Source organism: Falco naumanni, chromosome 11 (genome assembly GCF_017639655.2).
Source record: "Falco naumanni isolate bFalNau1 chromosome 11, bFalNau1.pat, whole genome shotgun sequence".
Classification (NCBI taxonomy): Eukaryota; Metazoa; Chordata; class Aves; order Falconiformes; family Falconidae; genus Falco; species Falco naumanni.
This window is the reverse complement of record NC_054064.1, coordinates 17,130,808-17,152,050: the sequence shown is the minus strand read 5'-3', so window position 1 is coordinate 17,152,050 and position 21,243 is coordinate 17,130,808. Positions and strand designations below refer to the sequence as shown.

Genomic DNA, 21,243 nt, shown 5'->3' with positions numbered 1-21,243 from the left:
ACATTTATTAGGATACTGCCATCCCAGCATTAAAATATGCTAAATTCAAAAGTCAGGGGTTGAGAGGGCCTAGGGGGACAGAATTTCATTCTAGTGTCTGATGCAGCTCTAGAAAACATCCATAATCTTACAGAAATCTAATAAACCTAAGAATCAGTGCTGGAAAGCAGAGATTACTCTAAGAAAAAGCCCAGACGAAGCTCCAGCTAAAATTGTACATGCAACTATCAAGGATAAAATAATTTCAGAACAGGACTGAAAAAGCAAAAACTTAGCTGACAACGGTCTCCCAAATTAGTTAATACAGCTGAAAAGCTCTTTATATACAAGCCTATACTGCCATTTTCCCAACAAGTAGTCAGCAATAACCTTGTCTGTACAAAATGTAGTTTCCTGCTTTGTTTGCAGAAGGAGCTTTGATAGTCTTTGATTTCTATTAAAAAGTGTAAAAATAACAATCTACATTCAGTACCCACAAATACCTAGAACTAACATCCACTGTAGATTAATTTAAATAATCACTTGAATTTAAACATGAGGTTTTCTAAAATCACAAATTAATTCCCTTTGAGAATTTCTAAAACTTCTCTCAATCTATACTACTCCAACCTTAGTTTAACCAACTGAATTATAAGTGCCATAATTAAATTTATCAAAATTAAGTTTGCGAAGGAAAAAAATCAATCTACTTACAGCAGTTAATGCAAAACAATATTTAAGTGCAGGTACCCTACTGAAGCCTGAATGATCCACAAGTCAAATTAAGCAAAAACTTAACACTTCACATGAAGAGACAAAATTTAAGTCCTTTTACTGGAGATGTTTCTGACTTCAAAGAATCTGCAGCGACTGAACAAAAGCAAGCAAGCAAGGGACTGCAAGAGAGAAGACTGCCTCCTGCATTTTGAATCTCCTGCTAGATTTTGAGAGTTATCTGAAAAATAGTTCAAAGGAGTTACAGTTCTTCCTTTGTCTATTTATCACAGTAAAAGCCACATGCACAGTTCCCAAAGCTGTGGTAGGGCTTTCACGTGGAATTGTTGAAATCTCTCATTTTTCTGCTCAGAGAAAGTTTTGCTTTTTGACAACACCCCGTATGGGACAGTGAAGCACTTCAAGGAAAAGTGTGACAGCATAAGAAATGAACACAACTAATCATACCTCAGCCTGTGATGCTGTTTCAGTCCAGACAAGAAGATTACAAGTAGATGAATGCAACATTAATAGGAGTATCACAACAGGGAAAAAAGTAGTTGAGAGAGTAGACTGAATGGAAGAAAAGAACTGGTGTTTTTACCATCAATTAAATCAAACAACAGATTTAATTATTTCAAAAATCTGTGTTATGTAAATGAAAAACAATTGAAAAGCCACCAGAGGGAAAAATACTCTTTGTAGACTGGTGTTTGGACTAACAAAACATATATTGGTCAAAAATTTCTCCATCACTAAACAAGTAAAGAAGTCAGCATTTAAAGGTATACACAACAGGCACACAATAAAGATGAAAAGGTGTCTACAGAAAAGCGGAAAAGAACTTAATTTAAGAGCTCTTTACTTTGGGCATACGTTATCCAGTAAAGCAAATACGTAACAATCAATATACAAATGAAAGTCAATGTACAAATGAAAGCATCATAAAAGCACTAAACTGAAGCATCAGTTTAAAGATGGAGTTCTGAAAACATTTAGAACTTCAAGGCATTAAGAGAAAAAATGTTGTTTCTGAAGGTACTTAATGCAGTTTCCCTTCATCTAAGATTAGGTGTAACATTCTAAGTACCACTGCCATTTAATAAGTTTACAGCCCATCAATATCAAACTAAATTGAATGGCATGCTTCACAATGAGAATTACCATAAGCAATAAGCTGCAGAGAAATAATTCACCTCCTTTTATCATTTATCTACTGGTTTAAGCTACAGAACAACATACCACTTGCATAATAAAACACCTGTAGATTTTCAGTCACTCGTCAGCCTATTTATCTTGACCACATGAACTAGCTGCATTTATATACCTTAAAAATAACAGCTTTTCTCAAATAGGAAAAGCTTAAAGCACAGAATGACATCATCTCTCCATTCCACGTCCAAACTACTAATAGCACTGTACATAACCTTGGCATCATCCTTGAACACTTCTCCATTCATTATGCTGTCAGCAAAATCTCATCAATACATTATGTGTGCAGGAACTGCCTCTACCCTTCAGCTATGGAATCATTCCTTCCTCCAGTCTGAATTACTACCATATATTCCTTCACCATATCGTAAGCTTTACATCCAGCACCCCAAAATACAGTGACATACTCTCTGACTATACACACTGCACAAATGCACTCCAGAAAACAGTTACATGAGATCTTGCCTACCTCACAGGAACTGATTATGGTTTCTGACAAATTTCTAGTCCAAGTCTGCATAACCAGTTTCTCAGCTGAAACGAAGTAATCAGAAATCGAAAACAGAAAACTTCCTCAGTGAAGTGTCTTCCTGAAGAACCAACAGCCTTAATTAAAAAATGCCATTCAATTAAAAAAAAAACAAAACAAAAACCAAAACCAAAAGCCCAAGGAAACAGATATCTGAGGCAGTACCTTCCATGTGCTCATTTTAAGAAAACAGCCTGTCACATTTCAAGGTATTTTTAAAATACCTAACTGTACAGTGGTGTTAAGACATTTGTAGTGTCATCCTCTGCTTTCTACAAACCCACAGAATTTTAATAAAGACACCAAGGAGGCAAAGCTAAGTACTAAGAATAAAAAAAGTTCAGGTTAAGATTGTGTACACCAAATTACTACATCCCCTTTTGTGTATCACCAAGCAGCCACATTCTATTGTCCAAACCACTGTCTTTACATACTACACATTCTTCTACAACTTAACAGTTGCATTTCATGTATTTGGCACATATGCCTGTAAATGAGGTAGGATTCCACTGAAATCAGTCAGAAGACTGTTTCGTACAAGATACCAAAGGAAGGTATCAAATAAGGTTGTAAAATAAAAATAATACATACATTCAATCAAAATAAATAAAGCGTGTGTGCTACTTGAGAAATACCATGGTTTAAATACAGATACTTACCTTCCAAGTCATAGGCAATCATGTATTTTAGATGCATACTTTAATTAAAGGCCACCTTAATTTTTACCAATGATCCCTGAATAATCTTTTGTAAGTCTCCTGAATAGGTAACAGTTTATCAGCTCCACATCTACTGAATGAATCCAGTGCCTTTTTCAGCCAGGAAATCTGACAGAGGACTTCACCAACCTTGCCCCAAACCCGAAAGAACTACAGAAAAATGCCATCTGCTATTAGGTATACAGGACACATCACACATATGGGACTTTGAAGAAGAGCAGACACAGTTTGTTATCAGTCCATACCTGCCATGGAATCTGCTACCTGTGGAATCCTGATATACACAGAAATGCATCAATTAATCTTCACACATTCACTGCACTTCACTTATCCCTTTCCTGATGTACTGCGTTACACACCTCAAATTCTTCAGCATAACTGCACCCTTCCCCATTCATAAAAAAACCTGCAAAAAGTTTATTCCACAATACATACATTTACATCCTTATAAAATAAAATACAATGCAGATCCCTGAGCAGATTCCACCCTAGAATCCGATCCTTATTTATAAAACTTCACACAGGATTCAAGTTGGCCATATATTTTTTTTATCTCAAAATACAGAAATATCTTAAACAAAAGCTTTGCTGCATGAAAAAAACCCCATATTAAAAATAAGGGGTTAATTTCTGAAAGCCAGAATTATGTTACCAGAGACCGCGTAGTTTGTGAAACAGTATCACAGTTTTTTTAAAAAAATACTACCAAAAAAGATCAATACTTCGTACAGGTTTTTTTCCCCTGCAAGTTGTTTTATAAGGACATTATGTTAATTAATACAATTTTAAACCATTACACATTTTTTTTGGCTAGAAAAAGCAATAATTAGGTTTTAAAAAATATTTACTAGAAATCAGTTTTCCCAATAAATAGATTGGTATTTTAAAACAAGAAGCTGATGATTTCCATTAATATCTAAATGGATTTAAATCTCTGTTCCCATTAAGGACACTTACTTAAAAGCAGTACCTCGCACAGCATTTCTAGTAGTAGTTAAAGCAGCACATTAATAGTCAAGCTCTGTTGTTACTGTAGCAACAATGATTTCTGGTAGCCATTTTCTTTTCAGCTTTAACACTGTTCCAAAGCCAACAGTCCTTACTGCAATCTCTGTTTAAACCCAAAGGCGGCAAAGCGCTCAGCAGTTTTCTCGACATACTTCAGGCATCTGCCTCTAGATTGTCTACTTCATCTGATGTACTTACCTAACAGTATTCTCTAACCCTGGACTCGACACAAATTCAGTTTATGCTAATGAAAACATAACAGCATGGTAGTCCACTTCAAAAAACCCGAAAACAACGAAACCTGCCTACATTTAGGAGACTAAGCAGTTTGCAGGACACTGGAAGAGAACTGCAGCGATGCAATTCATTATTTTAACCTGCAGGCTCCAAGAACACAGTCTGAATTTTATGTGTTTAGAAAACAGTTTCTGCAGTCTTGAAAATGACAACACCTGAAGAACTTTCCTGGCTTTCTTAAGACTGCAATGCATTTTTTAAAAAGGGTTGAACCTAAATTCCTACAGCTCAAAATTAGTGATAAATGACACTGTTTTCACTTTGTTCTTCCAAAAAACCTCCTTGTATCACAACAGTTTGAAAGAAAGCAATGGTGGGAGGGCACTAACAAGAAAGTAAAATACAGAAACATTCGTAACAGCAATGAAGAGAAATAATGAACTGGTATTAGGGCGTAAGTACCCCCTACAAAACAGGATCCTAAGTCCAAATTCAGTTCCTCACAAGTTTGTTCCAGTTGAACGGGTAGCTATGCTGGGATCACGAGCTCTAATGCCTGCTGTTGTCTGTCTAGACAGCACTTCTGACACTTCCCGTAGACCACGGCAGGAAAGTGAATCTGTTCATAGTCTCAGAGGAAATGTATTTTCTATGCATGTGAAAATGTAAAATCTAACAAAAATTTCCTGGAGATGTCATGCACACTTACATTTCCTTAAGTATTCATAAACCGCTGCTTATAAACTAGTAATAAACACCTCGCATGTAAGGGCTTAAACTTAAAATGAAGGTAGGTTTATGCTGAACTCTGAATTGATGTGACTGAGATTTTATTCTGATATCCTTATGATGGTAACGTCCAGCAGAGGACAGAGTAGATGCTCCTGGAGTATTAGCATCTTTAAACACCACTGCTAACTCCCAAAGAGCCTGCCAGCTTATCAGAGGACTAAGCTGTCACTACAATGAACATTCCAGTATGAAGAAAATAACCATATAAAACAATGACCTAAAAATATACATTCCAGTACTGTCATTTTTCCTGCAATAGTTTTCTCCAAATAAAATTACATATATTTTACACAATATAATTCAACTACTGATTATCAGAACTGAAGTAAAGCTACAAAATACTTTGCTTTCTAATTGGGTTTGTATACACACTATTACTTATAATCTATGAAAGATCACTTTGGAGAGTCGCATACATACAACCAGTAACGTAAAGCCTTTCCTTCATTTTTCAGGAGTCTGCTTTTTGATGACAGGATTGGTTTTGTTGAAGGAGTAAAGTTAGAATATGCTGTCAATGCTATCACCTTAATAGCTATTGAAAATGTTTTTAAAAATAAGTAAAAATCCATTCCTCACTGAACTACTCGGTGTTCACTCTTGGGTTTGGTGGCACTTTAAGCTTCCAACATTGTCCATCACCTACATAAATAGCAAAAAACCCCATTTCCTATTTTAGATAAGCTGTAGCAATGTGACATATTTAAACCAACTGTGTCTTATTTTTACATCTTTATGCTAGATAGCTGCAGTAAGGTTTTGTGGTTTTTATTATTATTATTATTATTAAATAGGAACAACCCACATCTCACAACCCAGATTATACTACCACACCTGACAAGCAAGCCAAGGCAAAAGCCTCCACACACCTCTCTGAAACGTAGTTTGAGACCACTAGTTACCATTTTGAAGACTCCATTGAATCATTCACACACCACCACCGCAACAGACCTGCTCTGGCACAACATCCATGTCTCATCAGCAAGCTCCTATTCATGCTCCCTGTGTTCAGTCAGGCAGTGTCCACAAGTTTTATTACTAACACACTTAGTTTAACACAATTAATCACCATACTGGTCTGTTTCCTATAGTATTTTCAAGTGTTGTGTCGAGCCTTTGCTCAAAAATTATTCTATGAAAAGCATTAAGCTATGAAGCAGATATTCTCAAGATCTTCCCCAAGGTCTCTCTACCCAAGTTATGCAGTACCTTAAGATCTACTTTCTACACTGTTTAATAAACTACTATGGAGTCTTCATGTCAGATTGCAAGGTGTAAGCAACACCTAGGACTTCTAACAGTCCTAGGCAGGCTTCACTTCAAGGTCAGGGCTTCATTAATCTTTCTCTCTTCAAACCTGAACCCTTTAAATGCGTATGGACTTTGTTCCACTGTTCACTTCCTTGTGCTTAGCCATCAGTTGCGCAAAAGCTTTCTATCTTTGATTCCTTCACTATTTGAATTAATTCTGCCAAACACATGACAACCAATGGACAAACCGAGTTCTTCCAGCTTGTGTTTTTTCAGTAATATCTGGGATTTCAGGTGTAAGCATGCTGCGTTTCATGCAGAGACTTACCTCCATTCACTTGCATACACACAGTAAAGTATACTGGGTTTTACTGCCTTCTCACACCTGCAAATATGTATTCTGTGGCCTAGATTCCGCTAGCTATGATGATACACAACCAATAAACTGAGGCAAGGCATACAGATTCTAACAGGTATATTTAAGGGTCACGAAATAACTGCCACACCACAAACCAGAATACTTTATATCACATGTCTCTGGCCACTTTATCACCATGGATCTGGTCATGTGACATGCATTGCTACTCATATGAAATACTGATCTCATGATAAAAGTGCTGATGTCTCCATCATATGACAAATTACAGCAGCGAATACCCTTGTTCTGCCTGCAGGAAAGCATCCTTCTGGTACATGTCCAAAAAAGTCCTAAAAGACAACAGTAAAAAGCACACCACGTTGTCTGTCCTCACCTGTCCATAACCAGCCCACTGGCTGTCCCTTAGGCACCTAATCTGGCTGGAGCTAAAAAAAAAACAAACCAAAAAACAAAAAACCATACACTTAGTTTGTCAGTTTTCCTGACCAAAACAGATTTTCCAACCAAACTTTCAAAAAGTAGCCCAAGAAACAGAAGAGACAAGATACATACACTCTAAGCTCATTTCAGACACTTTACAATGGATTACAGGGATAGTATAAAAGAACCACATCTGCATGGGCTCATGTTGTATAAATTCAAGAGTATAAAACAAATATATAGTCAGTTGGCACAAACCATTCTCATAATGACTCGATTTCAGAATATAGACACAAATGCCAGTTTTTTAACTGAGGCAAAGAAACCTGCACGTCTCCCATGCCTCCCTTTCACCATAAAGAACACCGAAACAGAAATATTTTCTTCTAGCAAGTGAACAGCGTACATTATTTGCACTAATAACAAAGCTTCTTAAAACTAATGAAAGTGAGCACCTAAGATAAAGGAAACTGTCACCTTGGATACCCACCGTTAAAGCAAAACAACCGCCATAATACCTCCTGCAAAGGCTTCATAAATTCACAGATATTGACTAATATGTCCCAAAATCTTAAGTTACCTACATCAACAGAGGTTCTGTGCCTACTTTTAGGGCTCTAAGTACAGTTGACTATTTGCCAACTGACTGGCCCCTGAGCTACTATCTTAGCTCATTACTGGGAATTTTGCAAACATACAAATTAGATCTTTCAAGGTTGGCTCCAGTATTTCACGTTTGGTTTTCGCCATAACACTGAAAAAACTATAATCAACACTAAATGCTGAGAGAGTATCTATGAATGTGAAATCTTCTGGTTTAAATGGATTAAAGGAGAGAAACTTTTCCTTAAGTTCCTGGATGATATATAGATGCATATTTAATTACAGCAGTTCTGACTAAAATGCTCAGAACTCACTCAGTTCCCACTTAATTTTAAACAGCTTCAGAAAAAATAAGAGCCATGAACTCTGTTAAAAATACAGAAATACGTAAGGTATTATTACAAATTTAAGAAATAACCTGCCCTTATCCCCAAGTTCACAAAACTAAAGAAAATTCAGAAAACAAATAAACCGGAAAACGAAGTTACAGAACAGATCAAGTTCTCCGAAGTAAGACTTCAGAATACCCTAACCAAACCTATTCCGTGACTATACTTAAGCCTATCAGAAAATTGCTGGGAATTTACAGTACTTAGCAGAAAACAACATGATATTCGTGTCTTTATTTTTTTATGCAGTATATCCAGTCATAAAATACTTCATATTTGTACTGAAGGTAAAAGAAAAAAAAATGAGGGGGAGTTGGGGTGGTTTTTCTGTTGATTTCTGGTTTTGGGATGGGTTTTTTTGGGGTTCATTTTTGGTTTTGGTGTTGGTGGGTTTTTTACACTAATAAGACTGCCCTATTAACAACAAAGTGTGAATTCTGAATAGAAAACTATTGGTAACAAAAGGTTACACTTTAATATTTTTGCACTCTTTCAAATAAGCTGTTGATTAACATCATACAGATTTGGTTTTCATTTCTGAATGCTAAAATCTCATTTAAGGTCAGAAAGAAATGCTAATGAATCTACAGTGACAGGAAACATGAAGAACAAGGACAACCTCAAGAATGTAAAAAAGTGCACTTTCTCCTGCTGGAAATAGCATTCCAGAAAATTACTTAAACTGGAAGAGAAGTTAAGGTAACACCGTCTGGTGGAATGAAACTGAAGTTCACAGAGAGGTTACTTGGCATAAAATCACCCTGGGTACTAGTATTAATATTCCTAAGTTGGAAGAAGCGGCACTTCTGTGTGAAGAGACAAAGTCATTTATATAGGAACTTTTCAGGCAAAGGCTGTCCTCTGCTGAAAATACAGTTTCAAATAACATGCCAACTTATAGTAGGAACAGCAACAAACTGAAAAATTGCTCCCCTTCTCTATCCTCCCTATCAATTACCACAGGGGAACATAGAATCTAGTGTCTTTGGGGAAGACATCTAAGAACATCCATAAGAATACACAGTTTCTTTGCAAACAAAAGAATCATAAATATAACAAACACTTCAATAACTTACAACCACGGTTTTGGTGGTTTGGAGCCTAATTTTAGGATATAAATTCTATAAAGTTCCTACTTCTGACTGCAAAAGATAAATTTGGAAAATTAAGTTAATATTAGAGATAGTTTCTGAAACTCTACTGCCACAAAACTGTTGTATGTGCCTACATCTGAAGATGAAGAAAGATATTGGCAGCAAACATAAACATTAAGGGCTTTTTTGAAAAAGTAGTCAAGAATTGTCTCACATAGTGCTCCTAGGAGAGTCGAGTGGAATCAGAAGCAAAGAGCAGAAATATTCAGAGGACAGCCACTCAAGAAGACAAAACACGAAGTTTAAAAAAAGCAACCTGCCATCCAGAACATACTATGAAAAGCAGCAAAACAAAACAGAAAACCAAACCAGAAAAAACTCCAACCCCAACAAACCATAACCGCTACCCATCACCCACTGACTGCAGCCAGACAAGAAACAGATACCCAACACTTCCTACCAGCAGCCGCAAGGAGCAGCTCTGGAGTTGCCACACTTTCAAAGCAAACTTAAGTAACAGTTTTCCAAAAGCAGTTCCCTGACTTCCTTTGTATGCTTTTTTTGGAAAGAAATCTTGGGTGCAAAGAGCCACACTGGGAAAGTAGATGGGATAAAGCACAACTCATGCTATAAACACACCAAATTATTATTCTGTGAAGATGCAGGAAAGAGGGATTCATTACTACTTTTCACCATTACAACGATCACATAAGGAATTCCTCATTTCTTTCACTCAAACTAAAAAAGGATGCATCAGGTAAATCCTGTAAATAAGGGTAAATTATACAAGACATATACCTTCCACCTTCTTTTGCTTGTGTTCTGTCACTTTGCTGTGGAAAGTATTTTTACAAGGAAGTGCTAACAGTTGGCCCGGAAAACAGGAAAGTTGCAATGATCTCAATCCCCGTCTTCACCTACAGTTGGGCAAATCAATAAGGCACCTGTAATTCCTTCCATCCCATTTCCCAAGATGCATTCTTTCCCCCACTCCCGCTGCTCTGTGAAGACTGTAACATTATCAAGTTCTTCATATATACCAAGCAAAAAATATAATCATTCAAATACTTGCTACAAATGTCCCTTTAAAAAACCCAACTGACTAAAACTTCTACTTTTTTTAATTTTCACTCAGAAGAGAGTAAAATTGTACTCCAGTCTCCAAAACTCCAAAGCTGTTGTAAGTATGCTAAGTACTTAACTTGCAATGTTAAGCATACTGAAAATTGTTACTACACACTAACAATAGGCCTGAAGTATTCCAAAGCTCCACAACCTGACCTTTACGCCGATTTAAGCACAAACTCTGCATCCTCTGGATTAAGTTTCAAGAAATACTGAATTACCAAATATCCCATCACATCATCCTTCAACTAGTCAATTATATGTAAGATTAAGCACTCTGTATCAATCAATAAATGTCAACTAGAGATTTACCACTTCTAATAGCTGGATTTAGTCACATTTGAAACAAGCAGTTCCCACACCAAAAGTATCACAATTACATCTACTGGAGCGAGAGTTCTCTGTATCACCAAGTTTGGTCAGAAATATTACATCAGTTAATACTTGGTGTAACCAAAACCAAAAAAATGCACACTCACTGTTAAGCCACTGTCTTCCCCCCCTTCAACCTCATTGGCAATATAAGGGCATTGCTGCAACATTTTATCAACAGCTGCTGTGTACAGCTGAACAGTGACAGAAATGCAGCACAACTTGTTATTTTTTAAAAAAATATTTCCTTACTCTTCAATTTAAAAAAATCTTGCTCTCCTTTAACGAAGCAACACCCCTTGTGAGTAAATACCATAGAATTTTGGGTAGACTTTGTACCAAGATGAAATACTCGCTACATGCCACTGCACCACATACTAGCTAACATGACTGATACCATGACTATCATGCTTGTTTTTTTGAAAAAACACACATTAGAAGTTTATGCAAACTCATTACATGGTCTTTCTTGACAGACAGCTGTGATTTGAGCATCAAATTACATCTCACAGTATTACTGTAACTGCAGAGATGCATTGTATTTATGTCCATTTTCACGTAGCTGGGGAAGATGGAGTGACCATTTCACACCCTCACCTACCCAACGTGGGCATGACCTTTCTACCATCACCGCTTGTGTGAATGGTTCCTATGAACTGACACAAGTTTTGATTTAAGGGGCACAATGTATACAGGCATGGAAGTGTATGTGCTTTTTTTTTTTTTTTTTTTTTAATTGAGCACAAAAAGGGAATCTTTTCACGATGCTATGAACTACATGAAATCCTTTAACCCAGACAGACAGCCCAGTAGTATCTTTATGTATACAAGCCAGAATGACCGTTAACATTTCCCTTGGGTAACTTAAGCTCTTTTCCCAATAGCTATATGAAGTCTGCACTTACGTTAAAAAAAAAAAAGAGTGGCAAGGAAAAATGTTAATTATCAAAAATCAGCTTAGAGTGCTCAAGAAGATAAATGAACACATTTTTAGAAAAGACAAACTTGTTTTGGTTTATTTCATCAGGGATTTCTTTACATTCTGAAGTAGAGTGGACACTTTTCATCTCAAGGAATTTGGCTTCAGAGGCGATGCCAACTTAAAGTGAGTGCAACATTGTTCTGATATAACCTAATTTTATTAGACAATTTTCCTCCCAAACTCTGAATACATAATACAGTATAGTCACAATCCAGGGCAGAGGAAACTAATTCAATTTGGCTTAAAACAACTGCATCATTATAGTGCATTTGGTATAAAACAAGTATCTTAAGGCAGTCCTCTAATAGCTGCATGACTTGAACTTCATTGACAGAAAGTTGCTTGAAAATGTAAAAACATCTGAAAGTGAGTTACCAACTAGCCAAACAAACACAGCCAATCAGCAAGTGCTCAAAGACCTTTAATTCAAACCAACTTCAGGTGAAACTGCACTGCAAGTTTCCATGTTTCTTCCAGTTCGAAGTTCTCAGATCTTTTGCAAGCTGGTAAGAAGTCTCAAAGTGTTTGAAATTAATAACTGTGTACTCGTACCCGTGTGTTTTATTATTACAGAGAACTTTATTCCCTTTTCAGTTCTGTTTTCTCCAGAAGTGACTTCAAAAGTTTTGAAACAAAAAAAACCCCTATACATGCTAGTAAGTTCTGCTAATATCTGCAAGTGTAAGCACAAACTATTCCACAAGAAATTCCACTGACAACCCCTGAATTCAGTGCCCATGTTGAAACTCAGCCTACACTATTATTTTAAAGTGGAAGGCATTGCCACTATTATTTAACATCCTGTTTATTCAGTTGCTGATGGTCCTATTTCAATCAATTGTTGCTGTACTAAAGAACCCACACAAGGATGCTCTAAGTGATTAGTACCTTTTCCTCCTACTGGCCAGGTCACCTGTACAGATTTCAAGACAGTAGTATTATCTTTTAATATTCACTCAACAACTTTCATACACATTTTCCTAGGCATATTCCTTCTAGTGCTACTTGGTATAAACTTGATGCTGGACTTTATGAAACTAAAAAAAAGAAAAAGGTCAAAGTGGTACAGCTTTACTCTGATTTTGTTACAATGACACTTGTCAAGGATTTATTTTTTTTAATATAAAAAATACCATACAGGTTAGAGAAAACAAAAGGATAAAATGTATCTATAAAAACAAAGTTTCTTGTTTGACATTAACAAGAACTTTTTTTTCCTCTGAAAGACTCCAGTTTCTTGGGTAGATTTCTTATAAAAAAAAATATCTAATTTGAATGAATGCTAGATGTCAGAAGAAACAATTCTAAGACACTATTTTGAAGAGTAATTTCAATTCTCGCTGTAATTCTTGTATAACTGCACCACATTCCCCTGCAGTTACATTAGACAGGTCTGCACCATCAGCTTTGATTATAAGTCAGTGTAATAGGATTGTCACACTGCACTGCTCCTCCACACACTCTGCTTGAACTCCTCTCCAATAAGAGAACTGCTGCATTTTCTCTGCATCTAAGTGACCCAGTAAAAGCTTCTCCAGATCTATTTTGCATTGTCTAATCAGCCCATTTATTCTGCCCTCAAATCACCTGCCCTTCACAAGACAGGCAGCAAAGAATTCTATGCAGAAGAATCACATTAAGTTACAAAAACTCTGAAGCACTTCACTCTTAGCTATGAAGAATCTTCTCTTGAGCTATTTGTTTAGTAATTTGAATGAAAAATTATTTTGCAACTTGTATAAAAAAAATAACATATTGCACAAACTTCTCAGTAAAAGGCAGAATGCTATGGTGGAATTCCAGAGATGCTTATCATCCTCTTAAGGAGTGTTCGTCCCATGTGTTAATTCATTAATCTATACAACATGAAATGGCTTCTTACTCTAAAATCTGGTGCACACTCATTCCCCATATGCGTCTGAAAGCTAAGTTCCATGACACAATCTTCATAATTAAATTATGTGCGGGGGGGGGGGGGGGGGGGCGGCGGGAGGGGGCAGGAATCAGGGTATCACTGCGATTGAGATTTTGCTTAAAGGGCCAGAGTTGTACAACACTGCTGGAAGGAAACCTACTTTGATATACCATGCTTGTTTCTCATTACCACTGTGACTTGTCAGTTTATAGCCCACACGATCCCAACCGAAGTACTTCCGACAGACTAAAGGTTACGTATAAGCCGTAAGAATTTTTTCTAGATTTCAGGTAAATTACATGGCTCGAGATGATGCTCACCTCTGCAACCTGACGGAACACAAACTTTGCCAGAGAAACAGCTACACCCTGGAGCAGCTGGGAGCCCCGACACTCCCATACCCTAACTGCTAACTTTTCCGCCGGCCCCGAGAACCCGGCTGCAGCGGCACGGCCCCCGTTACAGGACACACCGGCCAGCCCCGCGGCGGGCCTGGCTTACACCGTGCGTTTCAGAACCGCCCCGCTTCACGCCGAGCAGGAAGGGAAGGCAGGGGAGGGCGGGGACCGCACGGTGCCCCCTGCCCCTGGACAGCGGCAGGCAACCTTCCCCGGGCCGACCGCCAGCTGGGGTGGGCAGCATGCGTGGCGACCGCGCTCGGGAGGCAAGCGGCAGCGAAGCGGCGAGAAGCAGCGCGCAGGTCCGCCCAGAAGGGCCCGCCGCGCCGCCCTGACACGCCGGGGCAGGCGGCGGGAGGGGACCGACGCCTGCCGGAGCCCCCCAGGGTGACCCCGGCCACCCCCGAGCGACGGCATCCTTCTGTCCCGGCCCCAGCCGGCCGCGGCGGCGCCGCGCGGGGCATTACCTGGCTCCCCACGGCCCCGCGCCGGCCCGGCCCTGGGCGGCTCTCCCCGCGCCCTAGGCCCCGCCGCGGCGGCACCGGGCTGCCCAGCTCCTCCGCGCCTGGCAATGGCGGCGGCCCCGCTCCCCCCTCCCAGCTCCGCGCTCACTGGCTGCGCCGCTTCATGTGACCGAACAAAACCCTCCTCGGCACAGCCCTTTGTGTCCTGCCCGGCCGGGGCACCGAGGAGGCCGCTCGCCGGCTCGGGGAAGGGGTGAGGGGCGACGGCGGGGACGCATGGAGGCGACAAGGAGGGCCGGGGAGGGGAGGGCCGGGGAGGGGAGCGCCTCGCCCGCCCGCCCTCTCTCTCTCCGCCGCGCCGCCGCCGCCTCGGCCCGGCCACTTACCGCAGCGCGGGCGGCTGCGGCCGAGTCGCGGTGCCGCACCAGGTCGGAGGCGGCCGCCATGTTCCCCGATGCGGCAGGATGGAGGCAGAGCCGCCCTCCCCGCCAACCGCCGCTAGGGCGGCCGGCTCGCCGCGCCCGCCTCAGCCCGCGCCGCCCCCACCCCACGCGGCGCCGCGCGGAGCGGCGCGCGCGCGCCCCCTCCCCTCCCCTCCCGGCTGCCGGCGGGGAGGCGGGGGAGAGAGCGAGGGGGGGGGGGGGGGGGGGGCGGAAAAAAAGGCATAACGGGAAACTCACGGGCTCGCCGGGGTGTGCGTCACGCCGGGGTTACGTCCTGCGCGCGGCGTCGTGACGTCATCGCGCAAGCTTCCCGACCCCCCCGGCCACTCCGCGCGCGGCTACACGCGCGCACACACACGCACGCACACAGCCCCCGGCGCACACGCGTCCCGGGGGCGGAACGCGCATGCGCGCGGCCTTCCCGCGCCCCAGCTCCCCACCCCCTCCCGCGGCGGCCGCTCGGCCGGGGGCAGGTGTGCGACCGTCACGGCCGCGCGCGGCAGCCACCGGGCGCCGCGGCCCGCTGCCGGTAGCGCGCTGCGGGTGGGAAGGCGACGCCCCGCCGGCGGACGGGTGGACGGGCCGCTGCCCGACAGACCTGCCCAGACCGTGGGCCGCCCGCGCAGCGGGTGCCCGCCCGGCGCGGCCTCCTCTCCTCTCCCCTCACCTGCGCCGAGGCGCGCAGCGCGCCAGCTGCCCGGCGGCGCCTTTCCCACAGAAAGTGGAAAAGTAGGTCAAGTGCTGCGGAGCCGTACCGAGGCGCCGTGCCAGCGGGCAAAGCCGGCCTCCGCGACCAGCCGCAGCGGGCGAACGGCGTGAGGGGCACCGGAAACCTGAGCGGGGCGGCGGCCCGGGGCTGCCGGTCTGCTCGGGGGGCCGGGGGCTGCCAGGCGGCGCCGAGAAAGCGGCCGGTGCCATTTTTTGTTCAGATTAATGCTGCTGATGGCAAACCCTGATTCAGAAGGGCAGGGATTCCGGGGAGAATAGTAAATGCGTAAAGTAGAGACTGCTCTGATAAATTAGATTTTTTTCCCTCAGATTTGCTGGGCCCGGAGGATTTCACACTAGAGTGAGAAGTTGATTAAGGCAGCCTTAGAGGTGTGAGCAGTCGTCACTGAGAGCTCAGGAAGACAACTGAGATTTCTGGAGAGAGGAAAAGGAAAAACACAGCACATACAATTCAAAAGGGGGGAACAGGTAGAGCCAAGAACTGTCAGTCATTCCAGCCTCTATTCCCAGAAATGTATTGAAGCAAATAATTGCACGTCTTTTAAGTACATGGTAGTTAATGAAGTGATAAGTTAGAGCCAACACGGATGTGTCAAGAAAATCATATCAAGCCAAACTCATCCCATGCTGTGACTATCGGGCCTTGGATGGGAGTAGCAGTAGATCTGTTACAGCTCGACTTAAGTAAGGCTCTTGATGCCATCTCAGAGAACTCTACAATTGTGCAAGCAAAATACTCACCATAATGAAATGACTCCGCAGTGGTGCAAAACTACATCAGCAATGCTCCACCTGTGACAAACAGCACGATATAGCAAATACGCTTCCTTGGAGGGGGGTATGTTCTGAGTTTGGTAAAAAGTCTAATTATGTGAACGACGAGTACAGTGTATGTTGGTTGGATTTGCCAACAATCCCAAACTGGCAGAGCTGGAAGCATGTGGCAGGACAAGAAACTAATTAAAAACGTTCATGACAAATTGGTTGGAGAAATAGGATGCAATGGAATAAATACAAATGCTAACTTCAGCATTTAAACAGGAAAATAACAATTGCACAATTTCAGGACTGGAAACAGACAAATAAACATTGGGTCTTCAGAAAAGGGGTTGGGGATCAGAGCAGATCACAGACAATTTCAGACAATGCACTGAGAATTTCACACCATTGTGAAAAAAGTACAGAGAAACGTGTAGACAGAACCATCATACCTAAGACATACAAAGAAATCATATTTAATACCGGTAAAGCTTTATCTGTAGTACTGTTCAGATTTGGGCTCTGAATTTAAAAAAAAAAATATTTCAAAAAAGTCCAATAGGAGAGAGTACAAGGAAGGGGGGGGGGGGGGGGGGGGGAGCAACATTTTTAATAGACATGACCCTAACTGAAAATTGGAATGCTTGAGATTTTTTAGTCTAGAGAAGAAAAGACCATGGGGACAAAAATACATTTTTCACAAAATCCATTGCAGACAGGGCAAAAATTAACAATTTCAAACTGCACTGAAAGAATTTTAGGTTGGACATCAGTAAACATTTTACTATGGTATGGGTGAAAAAACCTGGCATCTATTCTCTAGAGGATTCTGGAAACGTCATTAATATTTTCTTAAGACTAAGTTAAATAGCCATAAGAAAAGATTAGAAGCATTTGACTCTGCTGTGAAGTAATGGAGCAATCATTGTTTTCAGCATAATTTTCTATAACTTCAGTTACTATCCAGGTTTCTGTTCTGAACCTGTATTTTCTGATAGAAATGAATCCCTGAGACATTTAAACATTTAATGTGTTGGTGTGATCTTATGCACAGGTGTAGATATCCCCTTTGGGAGTCTTTGTCAGGTTACATTCTGTAGAGCTGTGCAGCAACATATGTCACATGCTCAGCTAATGTGCTGATTTATAAACTTTATATTATAATCACTATACATTCCATATTTAAACATAATATGTTTGTTAGTGCTCATGCCACTAGTGTAAATCAAGGTTTTTGCTTTTACTTGTTTTTTTTCATGGTACCAGACATTAATTTTTCACAGAATACATTAAATTTTGGGGTTTCTCTGGAGCTTGCCAGTTAGCAGAAGGCAGTGTGAATGGTTTATGTTATGGGACTTAGACCCACCAAACTCATCTCATTAGAGATGACTAAAAGGCCATTAAATAGGCCAATTTTTAATCTCCACTGAGTTAGACTGAATTCAAACTGATAGCCCACAGGCAAAAGGCTATGAATTTCATTAATAGTACCCTAAAGCACTCAGTCCCCTAATGAGTGATAATGTTATTCTTCTGAGAATTAAGCTTGTTTTCTGAAAAGACACATTTATAAAATCAAGTTCTGACATTCTGGAGCATGTATGGACAGTTTTCCACTGCTCTGAAACACAAGAAAAAAATAGTCCACATATTTCTTCCAAGATTTTTGCTCATATGTGCTCTATACTAACCAAAATACAAACAATAAAAACACAAAAAAGCAAATATTAGTACTATCCCTATGCTTCATATGCTATCATATATTTTATAGTACCAAATAATTTTAAGGTCATCACATCTACTTACACATATTTTGTCCCCTAGCACATCACTTTTAAGCAACCGCAATTCCTCCTTCAATTCATAGTTTAAGGAAAACACCAAATTTTATACAAGCATTAACTTATAGAAGAAGATGCAGTGTTTTATTATATTTCACATCTATTTGTGAAAAAATAAAATGGTTAGCATAAGGAAATCTCAACTTTAGTTCTAATGCTGCCACATCTCACAATTTTATTATGGTATCTAGCACTATGGTATAAAGGTATCTAGCACTTTGTTTAATCCCTTGACTTACTACTTGGGCTAAAAGGCCCAATTTCATGGGCAGGAGTAGACTCTAAAAAATGCTTATGATTCACACAATCTGTGGATCCAAAGAGAAATTGACATTTGGCATGAATTCATGGAGCACATAACTGCAACATTTCATCAAAATGGCAATGTGGGAAAAGATTATGTCCAGTAGTGTCAGAACTCGTTTTGATTTATAATTCTACTAGCTTTGCAGTTATAATATGTGAAAAGTAGTATGATCTTAAAGGTTGGATGTTGGATTAAGAAGACTTGAGAAATATACACAAAATGATGCGAAATTGGGATTGCGTGTGTGTACAAAATAGAAATTTTAGGACCAGCCCCCAAATGAGGCACTCCAAGGTCAGTGAAAGAACGTGTGCAGACAGTAGAGGACTATACAATACAATTCTTGAAAATTAAGCCAGATACTGCACAGCTGGCTTTTTGTTTCCAGGAATTCTGGCTGTGTCCTGTATTATTTCTCCACCAATGCAGACAAGGCCTAATAATGGTTAAAAGAGCATTTGAAAAATCTCTTGAGAGCAGGTTACTACCTAATTCCTCCTGGTCTTCAACATGGTTATAGAAAGCTTAAACCAAGACAGGCTCTTTCATGTTACCAGCAAAGTATGATTAACTGAAACCAATTTAGAAACTGTTTCTTCGTATAAACATTTTTGTAGCTGAAGCTGCAGAGGGAGAGTTGGAGCAGGTCTAAGCTGAAGCATTTTGAATGAAAGAAGACTGCAAATGCCTCCTTGTAACACACACAGCAAAATCCCAAATGCCTGGAGGGAAAAACTTTTTAATGATAATTTCTTACATTTATATAGCACCTTTTATTCCCTAGGACCCCAAGCACTTCATTAACTCTATGCAAAAAGCTTCACCATGGAAATAAAGCCACTATATGCATCATTCTTTGAAAATTTCATTTTCAGTTGACACATTTCTTTCAATAACAAAATATTCTGCTTATCCTGTATATAGCCACCAAAACAACAACAGATAAAAGATTAAATTATATAGTTTTGAGTTGTAGAACAATTTAAGCCTGTATGATTTTCAAAATAGTAATGCACTCATGTAATAGATACATTGCATTTATCCCATCCATTTCCCCTCTCCATTTACTACTTTGATCTCATCTTTATACTGTAGCTTTTGGTAGAAAATTTTGTCTTTCATAACATTTTAAAAATTGAAATGATCCTTGATGTCTGAATTACAGACAAAAGTGGGGTTTATAGGAAAAAGTAGCATCTTTCATTAAATCCACTACTATAAACTGAAAAAGTAGAGAAGTTTTTGAGTACCCAAGACATAATGCTTTTTTTTCCAGCAAAGATGGTCGTTTTAATAAAATATCCTACCTTTACCTATAAAGTTTGTCTTGTCTTTGACCTCAGGCCCTTATAACTACAAAAACAAGGCCCCAGAAACATGATGTGAAAGATATTTGTGTGTTATTGCTCAGTTTGCCACAGAGTTTTGCTTTTCATCCTATGGAGAAGTTTCTGGTTTCTTGGCCTTCCTTACAAAGATACAGTACTCATTTCACCAATATCAACAAATTTAGGAACTCAATGTACTGGTTGTTTCAACAAACAGTAATTAACATGATTTCCATTGGAGTTTTAGAAGAACTAATAAAAACGAATTGGAGCAATTTGATTTATTTCAGCATTGTAAAAATTGAAAGAGGAAAAATGACTTCTTAACTTTTTGTTGTTTGAGCTGTTGATTCATGTTTTGTTGGCTTGCTTGTTTCACAGGCTCTTTTGAAATACAGTTGTCAACGTTAATTAAAGAGGATTGTCTGATCTCATCTATTTTTCAGACAGAAAAAAAATTATTTTTTTAATATAAATTTAGTCTCTGCTATAAATCAAGATATTCTAGCCATATTTGTCATTATCCATTAAACTTTTAGAATTGCCAGTAAAACAAGAAAAAGGCAGTAAGAATGTATAGCTAAAATTAAAGCCAGTAGCCATTAAAACCTATGGCTCTCTTAACAGTGAAATAAAATATTTTGCAATGGAAGGACATTTAGAAACTCTACCTAGGGGAACAGTACTGCCTGCCACTGTGAAATGACTTTAGAACCGTTGTACTGTTACAAGAGTTTTAAATCTCCCAGCTAGGAAAAGATTTCTCACATTACATAATAAAGACAACTGGCACGCTGTTTCCCATTGCTAGGCTTCTGTCCATAGGCACCAGTACGAAATGCTGGGTCTGTTGCGTCGACCTGCCCCCTTGGCTAGGCCTGTGCTAGCAATTACAAAACAGCTTTTGTCAGGAGAGCAGCTCCATACCCAGCCTCCCACAGTTGTCTCCTGTTTTCAGTCTCACTACTAGGGAGTGTTATTGTCATCTGCCACTGATCAGAGGAGCAGGTGCTGGGGCAGCACTGTCTTCTGCTCCTCAGGTACCACCATAATAAGCATTATCAATCAACAAATCCTTGATTTATTATCAGTAGAAATTAATTAACCTTGGTCTTGATGCTTATTTTCTTTTTCTTGTTATTCTAATTCATCCCACATTAAAAAATGGTAGTTAAGCCTACATCTTTGTCCCCTTCAGAAGGCTCTGACATCTGTCTTCTCATGCCTGAGTTACTGAGCTCAAGTCTTGCA

At 40.2% G+C, this 21,243-nt stretch overlaps 1 protein-coding gene across 9 annotated transcripts in view; it reads right to left on the bottom strand.

The window, feature by feature from the left end:
* ZNF644 (zinc finger protein 644) overlaps nt 1–21,243 on the bottom strand; it is an 80,828-nt gene that overhangs the window by 36,842 nt on the left and 22,743 nt on the right. For 2 of the 9 annotated variants that reach the window (XM_040610809.1, XM_040610818.1), the window contains exon 1: nt 15,263–15,406. The exons of 3 other annotated variants lie outside the window; for them this stretch is intronic. The gene's annotated coding sequence lies outside the window, so the exon portion shown is untranslated. Of the gene's footprint in view, nt 1–14,585; nt 14,645–14,968; nt 15,105–15,262; nt 15,408–21,243 lie in introns of those variants that run through there. 4 more of the 9 variants (XM_040610817.1, XM_040610816.1, XM_040610810.1 and 1 more) reach the window with 4 other exon arrangements.